Raw genomic sequence first — 6,000 nt, 5'->3', positions numbered from 1 at the left:
TTGTTGAAATTAAAATATCAATAGATGGATTCAACAGAAGATTAGACACACTAAATATGCTACTAGACAACTAGAATATAGATCTGAAAAAAAAAAAGATCCAGAATGCAGCTCAGGAAGACAAAAAGAAGGATGATGTCAAAGAAATGTAGCTTCATATAGGATTGAGTGAATATGTTTACACATATCTCAAGACAATTTATAGAGGAGGAGGAGAAGAATAGGGCAGAGGTAATATTTGAAAAGATAAGAATTTTCCATAGATTCTGAGCCCCCCAAATGCTAAGAAAGATAAATAAAAGATAATATTAAGTGGCAGTGAAGGGCCCAATACGTAGTATAACTTGCAGAGATATTTGGGTCCCTGACATTTGTTCTAGGTTCATATCACAGGTTTAAAACCAAGCTGGGAGTGACTAGTAAGGATTATCTTCATACACAAGCATACTATATTATACTGTACTGAACTTTGTGGTCATACCGTATATTGTATGTATAACACCAACATTGTACATGAGATTGAGCTTGGAAAGGGAAGATATTGTTCCAAAGAGTCTGACGTGACTCTCTCTCACTTAAAACTGCCATCTACGACAAGATACTCTCATGAAAACTAGGGTCCAGAAGCTTACACCTCTGTCTCTCTCTGCTGTGTATTCTCACTGCACTGACTTCCATTCATATATTTTTTTTATTTATTCAAAAATGATTTTTAATGTTTTATTTATTTTTGAGAGACAGAGAGAGACAGCATGAGTGGGGGAGGAGCAGAGAGAGAGAGAGGAAGTCACAGAATCTGAAGCAGGCTCCAGGCTCTGAGCTGTCAGCACAGAGCCTGGCACGGGGCTTGAACCCACAAACTGTGAGATCATAACCTGAGTCAAAGTCGGATGCCCAGTCGACTGAGCCACCCAGGCGCCCCCCCATCCATATTTTTTAGGTAACTAAACATCTTCTGAATTATCCAAGCCTGTATCTGATTTCTTTATCAATCTGAACCTACTGCTAATGTTTATCAATACAGATCAATACATGGTCATGCATATATACCCATGCATATCACACTGCAATCACAGAACACAAAAGACAAAGAGAAAATCTTAAAGGCAGTCAGAGAAGAAACATCATTTTCCAAAGGATGATCATTGAAATAGCAACTGGCTTCCCAGTAACAATTGGTGCCAGAAGATATTGGGAAAACAATCTTCAATGTATTGAAAGAAAATACTTAGCAACCTAAAGCCCTATACTTAGGGGAAAAAATACCTTTCAAAGCATTTTCAGACAAACGAATTTTTTTACTAACAGGTCCACACTAAGGAAAAGTAGCAAATACTGAAAGATAAAATGGTACAATTCCAAAAATTGTGGAAATCGGCTAAAGTAGTTCTTAGAAGAAAATGTTTAACCTTAGATAATGATGCTAGAGATGGGGAAATAAAAAATTAAGGAGCTAAGCATCTGACTTGGGAACTTACCCAAGGCTAGGGATCCCACTTTAACCTGCTGCGTTGCCACAGTCTGAGAGAACTACGTCAACGTGAGTTGTACCTAAGAGCCTTCAGAGAGACCCAAACATAAGTAGTGATGAAATTATCGAATGCCACACAGTCAGAAATGATAGTGTCTTTTCCTGTTCCCTGAGATTTTGGTTCTGGGAGTTGGGACGGTAAGGATATAGCCTGGAGTTGGAGAATGGGGCAGGATCAGAACATCTGTTGTTACTCTTTCCCTCAGGGTGGGGAGCCTTTAGTTTCTGCTTGTGTTCTGGCCTCTTTAAGCCCAGGCGTCCCACTCTTCTCAAGCCGACAGAGGCCCAGAAGTACAGAGGCAGGATTCAGAAAAGCACTTACTAAATGCAGGGGGCAAAAACAAATGAGACACAGCCTCTGAAAAGTTAGATTGTCTTTTGGAGGTAGGCATTGCACACAAAGGAAACGAAACATCTTTCCACTCACTCAGGAAAGCTCATATCTCTGGTCCTCTCCAAATAAGTATGTAACTTTGCTTTCTGCCTTTAGATGGAATCCACTAGTGGAACCCACTAGTGAATCTGACATGATTCACAAAGTCTGGTGGCCAGAGTTAGCAGGGGCTCCTTATTTGTCCAATACGCAACCCCGGACATTGAAGACTTGTGCCTGTCACTGACCGTGTAACTTCCCTGAGACTTCCGGTCTTAATCTAGCTGATGATGGGACCAAAACTGAGCTGGGAACGTGCTTTGGTGAGAAGGTGTTATAAAATGCAAGATGTTGATTGTCACCAAAGTCTAGCTTCCTTTAGGAGTCTAGTGAAAGGCCTGTTTCTCTATAGGCATCCTGAAAACATTCCTTCCCATGGAAGCCAATGGTCTGATCCAACAATTTGAGTAAGAAGTCAACTTAGGAAAACTGAATTCTGTGTGACCTTAGATAATTCACACCCCTCTGAGTCTCTGAGTTGTCACAGTTTTGTTTATTTGTGTGTGTGTTTAAAATTTTTATTGCATGTCTGCCCGTTTTGTTTTTCTCCAGTGAATAAAGAGTTTGGATTAGGAGAAGGATTCTTTTAATTAATTAGTTAATTAATTAATTATCCATTCATCACTTACATATAACATCCTGTGCCCTCCTTAATGCCCATCACCTACTTTCCTCACCCCCATCAACCCTCAGTTTGTTCTCTGTATTTATGAATCCCTTATGGTTTGCCTCCCTCTCTGTTTTTATCTTATTTTTCCTTCCCTTCCCCTATGATCATCTGTCAAGTTTCTTAAATTCCACATATGAGTGAAATCATGTGATTTCTGTCTTTCTCTGACTGACTTATGTCATTTAGCATAATACCTTCCAGTTCCATCCACATTCTTACAAATGGCAAGATTTCATTCTTTTTTATCACTGACTAGTATTCCAGTGTGTGTGTATGTGTGTGTGTGTGCGTTTGTGTGTGTGTGTGTGTGTACCACATCTTCTTAATCCGTGCATCAGTTGATGGACACTTGGGCTCTTTCCATAATTTGACTGTTGTTGATAACGCTGTTATATACACTGGGGTGCATGTGCTAGAGGAAGGATTCTCAACCTTGACTTCATTTAGAATCACTGGGGAGGCATTAAATACACTGATGCATAGGTCCCTTTCAAGCTGGTTGAATTAGAATCTCTGGAAGCAGAGTCTTGGCTCTAGCATTGTTATAAGAGATTCTGAGGCACAGTGAGGATTTGAACTCCCATACCAGATGATGTCTGCAGTCCTTTCCAGTTCTCTGATTCTGTGACCCAGGCATGTACAAGGCTGCAGCCTGTGGCCCCTTGGGATTCAGCACAGGTGAGTTGTCTGAATCACACCACAATACTCTGAATACAATCCTTGACCTTGGTCAATCCTCTGAGGGTCATTACCTCATCTCACATCCACAAAACTGCCCACTGGTGCTCCACATCTGAATCAGAAGACTGGCCTGTAGGGTCATTCTGATATGTGAAGGCAGAGGAAACCCAGACCTACACTAATAACGGAACAACTACTCTGTACCAGGCACGTACATACGTAATTGCTAATTCTCACAACCTCTTTTCAGTACAGGCTGCATTATTTCCATTTTAAGAAAGGAAACAAGAGGCTCAGGGAAGTTAAGCAACTTGTCTAAAGCAATAGCTGGGTGAGAGATTCACACTCACATTCGGTCTAGATTCAAACACCACATTCTTTCCATTATACTGATTTGGCCAAAGATGAAGCCATGTCCTGGGCCATGAGAGGATGTGCTAAGGCAGAACCACTGGGGTTTGGCTGGGTCACTGGCTGTCGGAGTCCCAAGAGAAGACCCTTAACCAGCTGGGAGCTGAGTCCAATGGTCTGCTTAGCTCCAGGCCTCCCTGGGTGGGAAGACAGCGTTCTTGACTAACACACATCAGGCTGCCAGCCTCAGTTTGTATTTTTACAGTCTACTAATTAGGCCATTTTAACTAATTTGTTTGCATTTTGTATGAGCAAGTTGGGCTTTTGGATTGACTAATGTAATTGCAGCTGGTTTCTGCCAAATACAAATTACTCAGTCTAGTGTGGGCTAGAGAGAAAAGCAAATATTTAATAGACATCAATACCCTTGTAGCTTTTTAGTGGAGCCCTTGTTTCCCTATGGAAAGTTGAAATAATTTCTCCAGCATCTGATTGAACTTTCATGTTAGGGAATTACTTTTTAATCATTTTTTAAAAAAATAATGAGGCAAAGGCTTTAGTGGCTCTGTTAAGGTTTATCTCTGATCCATTTACCCCTAAGCTCAAGAAACTTACGGGACTTTTCCATTTCCAGGCTGGCTCTCCACAATCTCTTTCTGCTTGGGATATTCCAGTGACCACCAACCAATCCATATCACAGATTGTCACAGCCAGAAGGGGACTGAGAGCTCATCTAGTAATGAGTGGTTCTCAAAGTGTGTCCCGGGATGAGCAGCACCAACATCACCTGGGAATATGCCAGAAAGGCAAATTCTCAAGCCTTTTGAGTCAGGAATTCGGGGGGTAAGGCTGAGAAAACTACATTTTAACAAGCCCTCCAGGTGATTAAGACACAGGCTGAACTTTAAGACCGCTGATTTAGTCTAACATCTCATTCTACAGATGAGGAAACTGAGGCCCGGGAAGAACCCGAGCTTGTGCTCATGGCACAGACTGTGTCTGCTTCACTCACTGCACATCCTCTGGGTTTAGTCCAGTGTGATAAGCACTCGGTGAATATTTGCTGAATGAATGAACCATGGAATGGAGGAGCTAGAGCTAGAAACAAAGTCTATGTTCTATGTTACTCCCTCAGTGCCTCTCTGGCTCTGAGGAAGAAGGGGAACCTGGGGAGGAACTCCTTCCTGGTTTTTGCTTTGTGAGAAGGGCAAGGACTAGGGATTGCAACATTATATTCCTGTGTCCTGGCCCTTATGGGGGTGGCAGTCCTCCTCCCACAGCCTTGCTCCTAAACCAGGGATAACCTGGCTCCCCTGTCTCTAGCCTGGTGGATGATAGGGCCCAAACCCCACAGGGGATTGTTTCTGTCACTTTCAAAGACCCTAACATTGTCTGAGGCAGCACCAGAACCCTTGTCTGGGTGTTCGATTCCCTGGCCAATAACTTCTGGTCAGCTAGTAAATGGGGAGAATGAATTGAGATTGGATTTATGAAAAAGGGGATTTCTTTTTTCTTCGTCTTCTTCTTTCAGAGAGAAAGCACAAGTGCGAGTGCAGGAGAAAGGCAGAGGGAGAGAGAAAGACAGACAGAGAGAGAGACAGAGACAGAGAGAAAGAATCTTAAGTAGGCTCTACTCTCCACATGGAGCCTGACACGGGGCTCAATCCCACGACCTGGTCTCATGACCTGAGCTGAAATCAAGAGTCACACGCTCAAATGATCAAGCTACCCAGGCACTGTGAAAAGGGGGATTTCTAAGCAGAGAATGCTACAAAGGTGAGTCCTTTAGATTAAATTACTGGATCCTATGAAGCCAGACCAAAACAAAACAAAACAAAAACAAAAACAAAAACAAAAAACAAAAAACAAAAAAAACCCAGTCCTGGTTCTCAAAACTTCTGATTGCAGATCTGTAGAGACGGGTTGACTAGATCCGAATGAAGTACTCTCCACTGCCTTGATCCCCCCGGCCTGGCCTGCTGACCTTCTAGGAAATGAGAAGAAGGGAAAGACAAACAGTGCCCATAAGTTTTCAAACAGATAAACAAGGGAATCTCCCAGGGCCATGAGGAACAGGCTTCTAGAGAGGGTGCCTCTGTCCTTAATCCGGTTAAATTCTCCTATGAACTAAGCAACTAAAAGTACCAAGCCATCTGGATTTAGTCACTCAAGGAGTTTATGTTCTTCTAACCTCAAGTTCAAATGGCTCTCATGACACAGCTTCCCAAATCCCTTGCTTCTGCCTGTCTACGTGTCTCATGGAGCCCTGAGAAGGATAGTGCAATCTTTTCAACACTCACAGCATCCTCTTTACCATCCCTGGAGCGCTCAATG

This window comes from Puma concolor, chromosome A3 (assembly GCF_028749965.1).
Source record: "Puma concolor isolate L17-30 chromosome A3, mPumCon1.1.hap2, whole genome shotgun sequence".
In the NCBI taxonomy this organism is placed as follows: Eukaryota; Metazoa; Chordata; class Mammalia; order Carnivora; family Felidae; genus Puma; species Puma concolor.
The sequence above is the reverse complement of the archived record's forward strand: the minus strand, read 5'-3'. Positions refer to the sequence as shown.